Raw genomic sequence first — 13439 nt, 5'->3', positions numbered from 1 at the left:
AGTAGCCCCTGTATATAGCCTCCACATTGACTCTGTACCGTAACACCCTGTATATAGCCTCCACATTGACTCTGTACCAGTAGCCCCTGTATATAGCCTCCACATTGACTCTCTACCGTAACACCCTGTATATAGCCTCCACATTGACTCTGTACCAGTAGCCCCTGTATATAGCCTCCATATTGACTCTGTACCGTAACACCCTGTGTATAGCCTCCACATTGACTCTGTACCGTAACACCCTGTGTATAGCCTCCACTTTGACTCTGTACCGTAACACCCTGTATATAGCCTCCACATTGACTCTGTACCGTAACACCCTGTATATAGCCTCCACATTGACTCTGTACCGTAATACCCTGTATATAGCCTCCACATTGACTCTGTACCGGTACCCCCTGTATATAGCCTCCACATTGACTCTGTACCGTAATACCCTGTATATAGCCTCCACATTGACTCTGTACCAGTAGCCCCTGTATATAACCTCCACATTGACTCTGTACCAGTAGCCCCTGTATATAGCCTCCACATTGACTCTGTACCGGTACCCCTGTATATAGCCTCCACATTGACTCTGTACCAGTAGCCCCTGTATATAGCCTCCACATTGACTCTGTACCAGTAGCCCCTGTATATAGCCTCCACATTGACTCTGTACCGGTACCCCCTGTATATAGTCTCCACATTGACTCTGTACCGGTATCCCCTGTATATAGTCTCCACATTGACTCTGTACCGTAAAACCCTGTATATAGCCTCCACACTGACTCTGTACCGTAACACCCTGTATATAGCCTCCACATTGACTCTGTACCGTAACACCCTGTATAAAGCCTCTTTATTGTTATTTCGTCATGTTACTTTTTAATTACTTTTTATTTTATTTTACTTCAGTAAATATTTTCTTAACTCTTCTTGAACTGCACTGTTGGTTAAGGGCTTGTAAGTATTTCAGGGTAAAGTCTACACATGTACTCGAATGGTGCAGCCGTCTAAGGCACTGCATCGCAGCACTAAAGGCATCACTACAGACCCGGGTTCGATCCCGGGCTGTATTACAACTGACCGTGATTTTGAGTCCCATAGGGCGGCGCACAATTGGCCCAGCGTCGTCCGTGTTAGGGCAGGGTTTGGCCCAACGTCGTCCGTGTTAGGGCAGGGTTTGGCCCAGCGTCGTCCGTGTTAGGGCAGGGTTTGGCCCAGCGTCGTCCGTGTTAGGGCAGGGTTTGGCCCAGCGTCGTCCGTGTTAGGGCAGGGTTTGGCCCAGCGTCGTCCGTGTTAGGGCAGGGTTTGACCCAGCGTCATCCGTGATAGGGCAGGGTTTGGCCCAGCGTCGTCATGTGTTAGGGCAGGGTTTGACCCAGCGTCGTCCGTGTTAGGGCAGGGTTTGACCCAGCGTCATCCGTGTTAGGGCAGGGTTTGGCCCAGCGTCGTCCGTGTTAGGGCAGGGTTTGGCCCAGCGTCGTCCGTGTTAGGGCAGGGTTTGGCCCAGCATCGTCCGTGTTAGGGCAGGGTTTGACCCAGCGTCATCCGTGATAGGGCAGGGTTTGACCCAGCGTCGTCACGTGTTAGGGCAGGGTTTGACCCAGCGTCGTCATGTGTTAGGGCAGGGTTTGACCCAGCGTCGTCCGTGTTAGGGCAGGGTTTGACCCAGCGTCGTCACGTGTTAGGGCAGGGTTTGACCCAGCGTCGTCACGTGTTAGGGCAGGGTTTGACCCAGCGTCGTCCGTGATAGGGCAGGGTTTGACCCAGCGTCGTCACGTGTTAGGGCAGGGTTTGACCCAGCGTCGTCACGTGTTAGGGCAGGGTTTGACCCAGCGTCGTCACGTGTTAGGGCAGGGTTTGACCCAGCGTCGTCCGTGTTAGGGCAGGGTTTGGCTCAGCGTCGTCCGTGTTAGGGCAGGGTTTGGCCCAGCGTCATCCGTGATAGGGCAGGGTTTGACCCAGCGTCGTCACGTGTTAGGGCAGGGTTTGACCCAGCGTCGTCACGTGTTAGGGCAGGGTTTGACCCAGCGTCGTCCGTGTTAGATCAAAATCTCACTCTAGGAGTGAGTGGCTCAGGCTCAGTACACATTCATGTTTGAAACACCAGACAGGACATATCATCATCCATTTGGGGTCAATCTACTAGTCCCAGAAGTACATGGAGAGGTTTATCCTAATATCCTGACTTCACTACAGAGAGAGAGAGAGACAGAGGGAGACAGAGGGAGACAGAGGGAGACAGAGGGAGACAGAGGGGGAGACAGAGGGAGGCAGAGGGAGACAGAGGGAGACAGAGGGGGAGACAGAGAGAGAGAGACAGAATCAGCACGTCCTGTATTATTCCAGCTGACTTCATATTTGATAAGAATTGAAAACCTGTCCCGGGCAGACGCGGGGTAATCGATGTCCTCTCATTCAAAAAGTAAGGATACGGGCACCTACTGCTGTGCTTTGGTTGGCCACAAGCATCTCCCCCACATTGAAGGTACTCTTACTGTGAAATATGATCCAAGGTGACAAGAAGTCCCTCTGGGGAAATAGTGGAGGGTAGTTTGATGACTCTGCAGCAGTGATCCCACTGGTAGAGAAAGACTGGTTCACCTGGTAACAGAAGGGATGGAACTGAAGTGAGTGTCAAACAGACAGGTGCAGGAACTTACTATAACTTCCCCAGCGCAGTCCTGGAAACTTTGTCCATTGCTGGAGTGGGGTTGAGAATTGGATCGATGCTCAGAACTCTACTGACATAGACCTCAAAACTGATGGACCAGTGTTTTTCACCTCGTCTTCCCTGGCTACTGTACTGAAGTTGGGGCTTTCCTGGCTACTGTACTGAAGCTGGGGCTTTCCTGGCTACTGTACTGAAGTTGGGGCTTTCCTGGCTACTGTACTGAAGCTGGGGGCTTTCCTGGCTACTGTACTGAAGTTGGGGCTTTCCTGGCTACTGTACTGAAGTTGGGGCTTTCCTGGCTATTATACTGAGAATGGGGGCTTTCCTGGCTACTGTACTGAAGCTGGGGCTTTCCTGGCTACTGTACTGAAGCTGGGGGCTTTCCTGGCTACTGTACTGGAGCTGGGGGCTTTCCTGGCTACTATACTGGAGTTGGGGGCTTTCCTGTCTACTATACTGGAGTTGGGGGCTTTCCTGGCTACTGTACTGGAGATGGGGCTTTCCTGGCTACTATACTGAAGCTGGGGGCTTTCCTGGCTACTATACTGGGGATGGAGCTCTGTCTATGAAACCATTAATGAACCTGACGATATGTACGTAGACCCTGATGATGATGACAACATACAGGACGGGGATGACAACACTGGCCTTCAAAGAGACTCTCACCACTCAGTGTACAGCACCATCTCCAGAAAATATTCAACTCAGAGCCTTGACTGAAGACAATAAACACACTGGACTGAAGAGCGTCAGCACCAAACAAAAGGTAATTTTCTCAAATTTCCCCATGTTTTCCCAGAAATCCCAGTTGAAAGACCCCTAGCTGGGCCTCACACCTCTATTCTCCTGTCTGTATATTGATCCATCTGTCTTGTCTTTCAGGAGATTGCTATTTACAGCAGCATACCATCCCAGCATCTCACTACTGGCTTGCTTATAAAGCTAAGCAGGTTCGGTCCCTGGATGGAAGACCAGATGCTGCTGGAAGAGATGTTGGAGGACATGAGTAATGTTACTGACATTCATAGCAGAGCATGGGTTCACAACATGTTTCTGCACACAACCACAAATTGACTATAAGAGAATAGGTCACCATTTTGGACATGGCCTATCAATTTAGCCTGCTTTCATAAACTTTCTGCTGTCCACATGCACAAACATAACCTGCCCTGCTAGATTAAATGCAGCTCCTTTTGGGTAATCCACATATTGACACTTTTTAAGGCTCGGCACTGATTGGATAAGTCTGTGAGGAGATGTTAAGTTGTCCGGTCGTGTAGCGAGAGTGGGAAGGACATTAGTGATGTGAAAAGCCGTTAAGGGCCCGATGTACGGACTGTCAACGTGTGTCGCAATGGAATCACAGGGCCTGATGTACGGACTGTCAACGTGTGTCTCAATGTAATCACAGGGCCTGATATACGGACTGTCAACGTGTGTCGCAATGTAATCACAGGGCCCGATGTACGGACTGTCAACGTGTGTCGCAATGTAATCACAGGGCCTGATGTACGGACCCTCAATGTGTGTCGCAATGTAATCACAGGGCCTGATGTACGGACTGTCAACGTGTGTCTCAATGTAATCACAGGGCCCGATGTACGGACCGTCAACGTGTGTCTCAATGTAATCACAGGGCCCGATGTACGGACTGTCAACGTGTGTCTCAATGTAATCACAGGGCCTGATGGCATGGCATCTGCTAAGAACAGAATCTCATTCTAGTTCTACATGGAACCATGAGAATAGAATCTCATTCTAGTTCTACATGGAACCATTAGAATAGAATCTCATTCTAGTTCTACATGGAACCATAGGAATAGAATCTCATTCTAGTTCTACATGGAACCATAAGAATAGAATGGCATTCTAGTTCTACATGGAACCATAAGAATAGAATCTCATTCTAGTTCTACATGGAACCATAAGAATAGAATGGCATTCTAGTTCTACATGGAACCATAAGAATAGAATCTCATTCTAGTTCTACATGGAACCATTAGAATAGAATCTCATTCTAGTTCTACATGGAACCATAGGAATAGAATCTCATTCTAGTTCTACATGGAACCATTAGAATAGAATCTCATTCTAGTTCTACATGGAACCATTAGAATAGAATCTCATTGTCGTTCTACATGGAACCATAAAAATAGAATCTCATTGTCGTTCTACATGGAACCATAAAATAGAATCTCATTCTAGTTCTGCATGGAACTCATGCATCAGTGAATATTAATGATGTGTTCTTGCGAACCTTTATGTCACCATGAACATGTCAAAGAAACAGACCACTAACAGTGGGCCCACATTCCCTTAAACTTACCCAACTCACACCTTTCTGGTTGAAGTAAACTAACAGTGGGCCCACATTCCCTTAAACTTACCCAACTCACACCTTTCTGGTTGAAGTAAATAAGTAAGGATCATCTATAGCTATGAAAGAGCCTCTTTATGTCTCTGTCTTTCTCTGTCTGTCTCTGTCTCCTCTCTCTCTCTCTCTCTCTGTCTCTGTCTCTCTCTCTCTCTCTCGCTCTCTCTCTCTGTCTCTCTGTCTCTCTGTCTCTCTGTCTGTCTCTGTCTCTGTCTCTCTCTCTATCTCTCTCTCTCTCTCTCTCTCTCTCTCTCTCTGTCTCTGTCTCTGTCTCTGTCTGTCTCTGTCTCTCTCTCTCTTTCTCTCTCTCTCTCTCTCTCTCTCTCTCGCTCAATTAAATTCAAAGGGCTTTAATGGCAATGGAGACATTTTGTTTACATTGCCAAAGCAAGTGAAATAGATAATAAACAAAAGTGAAATAAACAATATAAATTGTACTGGAAACATTACACTCACGAAAGTTACAAAATAAGAGAGACATTTCAAGTGTCATTATGTCTATAAGTTCATATTATGTCTATATACAGTGTTGTAACGATGTGCAAATACTTAAAGTACAAAAGGGAAGACAAATCAACATAAATAAGGGTTTTATTTACAATGGTGTTTGTTCTTCACTGGTTGACCTTTTCTTGTGGCAACAGGTCACACATCTTGCTGCTGTGATGACACTCTGTGGAATTTCACCCAATAGTTCATCAAAGCTATTTTCAAATTCTTTGTGGATCTGTGTAATCTGAGGGAAATATGTGTCTCTAATATGGTCATACATTTGGCAGGAGGTTAGGAACTCTGGAATGTCCTGTCTGTCTGTCTGTCTGTCTGTCTGTCTGTCTGTCTGTCTGTCTGTCTGTCTGTCTGTCTGTCTGTCTGTCTGTCTGTCTGTCTGTCTGTCTGTCTGTCTGTCTGTCTGTCTGTCTGTCTGTCTGTCTGTCTGTCTGTCGTTCTCTCTATCTGTTCCTGTCTCTATCTCGCATCCCCTGTAACACACACACATCAAATCTAATTTTATTTATTCACATTTTATTTGTTACATGCGCCGAATACAACAGGTGTAGATCTTACTGTGAAATGGTTTACTTACAAGCCCTTATTAACCAACAATGCAGTTTTAAGAAAATACCCTCCAAAAAAGTAAGAGGTAAGAATAACAAATAATTAAAGAGCAGCAGTAAATAACAATGTGGAGGCTATATACAGGGTGTTACGGTACAGAGTCAATGTGGAGGCTATATACAGGGTGTTACGGTACAGAGTCAATGTGGAGGTTATATACAGGGTGTTACGGTACAGAGTCAATGTGGAGGCTATATACAGGGTGTTACGGTACAGAGTCAATGTGGAGGCTATATACAGGGTGTTACGGTACAGAGTCAATGTGGAGGCTATATACAGGGTATTACGGTACAGAGTCAATGTGGAGACTATATACAGGGTGTTACGGTACAGAGTCAATGTGGAGGCTATATACAGGGTGTTACGGTACAGAGTCAATGTGGAGGCTATATACAGGGTGTTACGGTACAGAGTCAATGTGGAGGCTATATACAGGGTGTTACGGTACAGAGTCAAGGTGGAGGCTATATACAGGGTGTTACGGTACAGAGTCAATGTGGAGGCTATATACAGGGTGTTACGGTACAGAGTCAATGTGGAGGTTATATACAGGGTGTTACGGTACAGAGTCAATGTGGAGGCTATATACAGGGTGTTACGGTACAGAGTCAATGTGGAGGCTATATACAGGGTGTTACGGTACAGAGTCAATGTGGAGGCTATATACAGGGTATTACGGTACAGAGTCAATGTGGAGACTATATACAGGGTGTTACGGTACAGAGTCAATGTGGAGGCTATATACAGGGTGTTACGGTACAGAGTCAATGTGGAGGCTATATACAGGGTGTTACGGTACAGAGTCAATGTGGAGGCTATATACAGGGTGTTACGGTACAGAGTCAAGGTGGAGGCTATATACAGGGTGTTACGGTACAGAGTCAATGTGGAGGCTATATACAGGGGGTACCGGTACAGAGTCAATGTGGAGGCTATATACAGGGGGTACCGGTACAGAGTCAATGTGGAGGCTATATACAGGGGGTACCGGTACAGAGTCAATGTGGAGGCTATATACAGGGGGTACTGGTACAGAGTCAGTGTGGAGACTATATACAGGGTGTTACGGTACAGAGTCAATTTGGAGGCTATATACAGGGTGTTACGGTACAGAGTCAATGTGGAGGCTATATACAGGGGGTACCGGTACAGAGTCAATGTGGAGGCTATATACAGGGGGTACCGGTACAGAGTCAATGTGGAGGCTATATACAGGGGGTTACGGTACAGAGTCAATGTGGAGGCTATACACAGGGTGTACCGGTACAGAGTCAATGTGGAGGCTATATACAGGGTGTTACGGTACAGAGTCAATGTGGAGGCTATATACAGGGGGTACCGGTACAGAGTCAATGTGGAGGCTATATACAGGGTGTTACGGTACAGAGTCAATGTGGAGGCTATATACAGGGTGTTACGGTACAGAGTCAATATGGAGGCTATATACAGGGGGTACTGGTACAGAGTCAATGTGGAGGCTATATACAGGGTGTTACGGTACAGAGTCAATGTGGAGGCTATATACAGGGTATTACGGTACAGAGTCATTGTGGAGGCTATATACAGGGGGTACCGGTACAGAGTCAATGTGGAGGCTATATACAGGGTGTTACGGTACAGAGTCAATGTGGAGGCTATATACAGGGTATTACGGTACAGAGTCATTGTGGAGGCTATATACAGGGGGTACTGGTACAGAGTCAATGTGGAGGCTATATACAGGGGGTACCGGTACAGAGTCATTGTGGAGGCTATATACAGGGTATTACGGTACAGAGTCATTGTGGAGGCTATATACAGGGGGTACCGGTACAGAGTCAATGTGGAGGCTATATACAGGGGGTACCGGTACAGAGTCATTGTGGAGGCTATATACAGGGGGTACCGGTACAGAGTCAATGTCAATGTGCGGGGCACCGGTGTCGAGGTAATTGAGGTAATTATGTATGTAGGTAAAGTTATTAAAGTGACTATGCATAGACAATAACAGAGAGTAGCAGCAGTGTGTGGGTGGTGGGGGGGAGGGGGGGGGGGGGGTAATGCAATAGTCTGTGTAGCCATTTGATTATCTGTTCAGCAGTCTCATGGCTTGGGGGTAGAAGCTGTTTAGAAGCCTATTGGACCTAGACTTTGGCGCTCCGGTACCGCTTGCAGTGCGGTAGCAGAGAGAACAGTCTATCACTAGGATGGCTGGAGTCTATGACCATTTTTAGGCCCTTCCTCCGACACCGCCTGGTATAGAGGTCCTGGCCCCGGTGCTGTACTGGGCTGTACGCACTACCCTCTGTAGAGCCTTGCATTGGGGGGCCGAGCAGTTGTCATACCATGCAATGATGCAACCAGTCAGGATGCTCTCGATGGTGCAGCTGTAGAACCTTTTGAGGATCTGGGGACCCATGCCAAATATTTTCCGTCTCCTGAGGGGGAATAGGTTTTGTCGTGCCCTCTTCACGACTGTCTTCATGTGCTTGGACCATGTTAGTTTGTTGGTGATGTGGACACCAAGGAACTTGAAGCTCTCAACCTGCTCCACTCCATCGATGAGAATGGGGGGGCTCGGTCCTCTTTTTCCTGTAGTCCACTATCACCTCCTTTGTAATATGGCTACAGGTTCATCTGCCTGTCATTCCTCACCTAAAGCCCATTCTGGTGGGAAGCTGCTATAGACCACCAACTGCTAACAGTCACTATCTGAATAATGTTAAATACTGTTGAAGTTAATATGGCTACAGGTTCATCTGCCTCAACTAAAGCCCATTCTGGTGGGAAGATGCTATAGACCACCAACTGCTAACAGTCAGAATCTGGATAATACAGTGTGTGTGGAAATGGTTGATAATGTATGTGATCAACAGAGAAGTATATTTTCTGAGTGATTTAAATATTGACTGGCTCTCATCAAGCTACCCATTCAAACTGTAACCAGTGCCTGCAACCTGCAATCAGTCAACCTACCAAGGCATTTACAAATAAAATAAAATCTGATCGTTTTAGTCACATGCGCCGAATGCAACCGGTGTAGACCTTACAGTGAAATGCTGAATACAACAGGTGTAGTAGACCTCACAGTGAAATGCTGAATACAACAGGTGTAGTAGACCTTACAGTGAAATGCTGAATACAACAGGTGTAGTAGACCTTACAGTGAAATGCTGAATACAACAGGTGTAGTAGACCTTACAGTGAAATGCTGAATACAACAGGTGTAGTAGACCTTACAGTGAAATGCTGAATACAACAGGTGTAGTAGACCTTACAGTGAAATGCCGAATACAACAGGTGTAGTAGACCTCACAGTGAAATGCTGAATACAACAGGTGTAGTAGACCTCACAGTGAAATGCTGAATACAACAGGTGTAGTAGACCTTACAGTGAAATGCTGAATACAACAGGTGTAGTAGACCTTACAGTGAAATGCTGAATACAACAGGTGTAGTAGACCTCACAGTGAAATGCTGAATACAACAGGTGTAGTAGACCTTACAGTGAAATGCTGAATACAACAGGTGTAGTAGACCTCACAGTGAAATGCTGAATACAACAGGTGTAGTAGACCTTACAGTGAAATGATTACTTACGAGCCCCTAACCAACAATGCAGTTTTATAATTCAGTTTAAAAAAAATATGGATAAGAATAAGAGATAAAAGTAAAAAGTAATTTAAGAGGAGAAGAAAAAAATAACAATATATACAGGGGGTACCGGTACAGAGTCAATGTGGAGGCTATATACAGGGGGTACCGGTACAGAGTCAATGTGGAGGCTATATACAGGGGGTACCGGTACAGAGTCAATGTGGAGGCTATATACAGGGGGTACCGGTACAGAGTCAATGTGGAGGCTATATACAGGGGGTACCGGTACAGAGTCAATGTGGAGGCTATATACAGGGGGTACCAGTACTGAGTCAATGTGGAGGTTATATACAGGGGGTACCGGTACAGAGTCAATGTGGAGGTTATATACAGGGGGTACCGGTACAGAGTCAATAGTTTGGGTTAGTTGTTCAGCAGTCTTATGGATTGGGGATAGAAGCTGTTTAGAAGCCTCTTGGACCTAGACTTGGCGCTCCGGTACCGCTTGACATGTGGTAGCAGAGAGAACAGTCTATGATTATGGTGGCTGGAGTCTTTGACAATGTTTAGGGCCTTCCTCTGACACCACCTTGTATAGAGGTCCTGGATGGCAGGAAGCTTAGGCAGTTGCCATACCAGGCAGTGATGCAACCCGTCAGGATGCTCTCGATGGTGCAGCTGTAAATCCTTTGGAGTATCTGAGGACCCATGCCTAGTCTTTTTCAGTCTCCTGAGGGGGAATAGGTTTTGTCGTGCCCTCTTCACGGCTGTCATGGTGTGTTTGGACCATGTTAGTTTGTTGGTGATGTGGACACCAAGGAACTTGAAGCTCTCTCAACCTGCTCCACTCCATCGATGAGAATGGGGACGTACTCTGTCCTCATTTTTCTGTAGTCCACAATCATCTCCTTTGTCTTGATCACGTTGAGGGAGAGGTTGTTGTCCTTGCACTACACGGTCAGGTCTCTGACTGGCTGTCTCATCGTTGTCAGTGATCAAGCCTACCACTGTTGTGTCATCAGCAAACTTAATGATGGTGTTGGGGTCGTGCTTGGCCATGCAGTCATGAGTGAACAGGGAGTACAGGAGGGGACTGAGCACGCACCACTCAGGGGCCCACGTGGTGAGGATCAGCGTGGTGGATGTGTTGTTACCTAACCTTACCACCTGGGGGCGGCTCGTCAGGAAGTACAGGACCCAGTTGCAGAGGGATATGTTTAGTCCCAAGGTCCTTAGCTTAGTGATGAGCTTTGAGGGCATTATGGTGTTGAGCACTGAGCTGTAGTCAATGAACAGCATTCTCACGTAGGTGTTCCTTTTGTCCAGGAGTGAAAGGGCAGTGTGGAGTGCAATAGAGATTGCATCATCTGTGGATCTGTTGGTGCGGTATCCAAATTGGAGTGGGTCAGTCAGCCAGTCAGCCAGCCAGTCAGTCAGTCAGTCAGTCAGCCAACCAGCCAGTCAGTCAGTCAGTCAGTCAGTCAGCCAACCAGCCAGTCAGTCAGTCAGTCAGTCAGCCAGTCAGCCAACCAGTCAGCCAGTCAGCCAACCAACCAGCCAGCCAGTCAGCCAGTCAGTCAGTCAGCCAGCCAGCCAGTCAACCAACCAGTCAGCCAGTCAGCCAACCAACCAGCCAGCCAGCCAGCCAGCCAGCCAGTCAGCCAACCAGCCAGTCAGTCAGTCAGTCAGTCAGCCAGTCAGCCAACCAGTCAGCCAGTCAGCCAGTCAGCCAGTCAGCCAACCAACCAACCAGCCAGTCAGTCAGCCAGCCAGCCAGCCAGTCAGTCAGCCAGCCAACCAGCCAGTCAGCCAACCAGTCAGCCAGTCAGCCAGCCAACCAGCCAGCCAGCCAGCCAGTCAGTCAGTCAGTCAGTCAGTCAGTCAGCCAGCCAGCCAGTCAGTCAGCCAACCAGCCAGTCAGTCAGTCAGCCAGCCAGCCAGCCAGTCAGCCAGCGAGCCAGCCAGCCAGCCAGCCAGCCAGCCAGCCAGTCAGTCAGTCAGCCAGCCAGTCAGCCAGCCAGTCAGCCAGCCAGTCAGTCAGCCAGTCAGCCAGCCAGCCAGTCAGCCAGTCAGCCAGCCAGCCAGTCAGTCAGCCAGTCAGTCAGTCAGCCAGCCAGCCAGCCAGCCAGCCAGCCAGCCAGTCAGCCAGCCAGCCAGCCAGCCAGTCAGTCAGTCAGCCAGTCAGCCAGCCAGTCAGTCAGCCAGCCAGCCAGTCAGTCAGTCAGCCAGTCAGTCTGCCAGCCAGTCAGCCAGCCAGTCAGTCAGTCAGCCAGCCAGCCAGTCAGTCAGTCAGCCAACCAACCAGCCAGCCAGTCAGTCAGCCAGCCAGTCAGTCACAAAGCACTGTAGCAGCTATTTTGATTTAATGATCGATTAGATAATCGTCTAGGCATCTCACGATTCCATTTCCATTTCTCTGCTCTCTCTGTCTCTTTTCAATTCGGCTGTAGGGCGTATAGAATCTTTAGAACTCTGCATCACGCGCTTGACTGGTCCTTATCATGGGCAAAGGAAATGTTGCCATCCCTCATGGCTGAATTCATTACGCTTAGATTCATTATACCATACATACAACACCAATCGTGTTGGTTAAGGTTGATCATTCTTTGTAGTCAACTTGCGATTGACCATGGGGATTGTAGTTTTTTTTAAATTGATGTTACATACACAAAGGGAAAGCTAGGCCTTGTCTCCATTTGGTCTTCAGCCAACTTCTAATTTGCTACGCTTACATCTACATATTTTAAACTTTTTGATAAATGGATGTTTAGAGTTTAGAAAGACAAAATAAATAGTGATGACTTGCATTAGGCTAAAGTTGGCTGTGGGACCAATCACTAAAACATTGATTTATTTAAATCATTGATGCTGACAAGGACACACTTCCAATAATTTATCCTGGATTAAATCAGTCCCAAAGAATAGATAGATATCTTGAGACAGAAGACGATGTTGTATCATTGATGCTGGTAAGATATTTGACTATTATGTGCTCATTGAACAACACCAATGGAATGGTAATAGTCAACATTTTGAACACACATACCTCATTCGAGGATTTTTCTTTATTTTTACTATTTTCTACATTGTAGAATTGTATACAGAATATAGTCCTATTTGGTAAAAGACCAAGTCCACGTTATGGCAAGAACAGCTGAAATAAGCAAAGAGAAACGACAGTCCATCGTTACTTTAAGACATAAAGGTCAGTCAATCTGGAAAATTCCAAGAACTTTGAAAGTTTCTTCAAGTGCAGTCACAAAAACCAGCAAGCGCTATGATGAAACTGGCTCTCATGACGACCGCCACAGGAAAGGAAGACCCAGAGTTACCTCTGCTGCAGAGGATAAGTTCATTAAAGTTACCATCCTCACAAATTGCAGCCCAAATAAATGCTTCATAGAGTTCAAGTAACAGACAACATCATATGTTCAGAGGAGACTGCGTGAAATCAGGCCTTCGTGGTCAAATTGCTTCAAAGAAACAACCACTAAAGGACACCAATAAGAAGAGACTTCCTTGGGCCAAGAAACACGAGCAATGGACATTAGACCAGTGGAAATCTGTCCTTTGGTCTGATGAGTCCAAATTTGAGATGTTTGGTTCCAACCACCATGTCTTTGTGAGATGCAAGAGTGTCAATAGTGTGCAAAGCTGTCATCGAGGCAAAGGGTGTCTTCTTCGAAAAATCTAAAATCTAGTTTGATTTGTTGA

The sequence above is a fragment of the Oncorhynchus clarkii genome, chromosome 32, assembly GCF_045791955.1.
Source record: "Oncorhynchus clarkii lewisi isolate Uvic-CL-2024 chromosome 32, UVic_Ocla_1.0, whole genome shotgun sequence".
In the NCBI taxonomy this organism is placed as follows: Eukaryota; Metazoa; Chordata; class Actinopteri; order Salmoniformes; family Salmonidae; genus Oncorhynchus; species Oncorhynchus clarkii.
The sequence above is the reverse complement of the archived record's forward strand: the minus strand, read 5'-3'. Positions refer to the sequence as shown.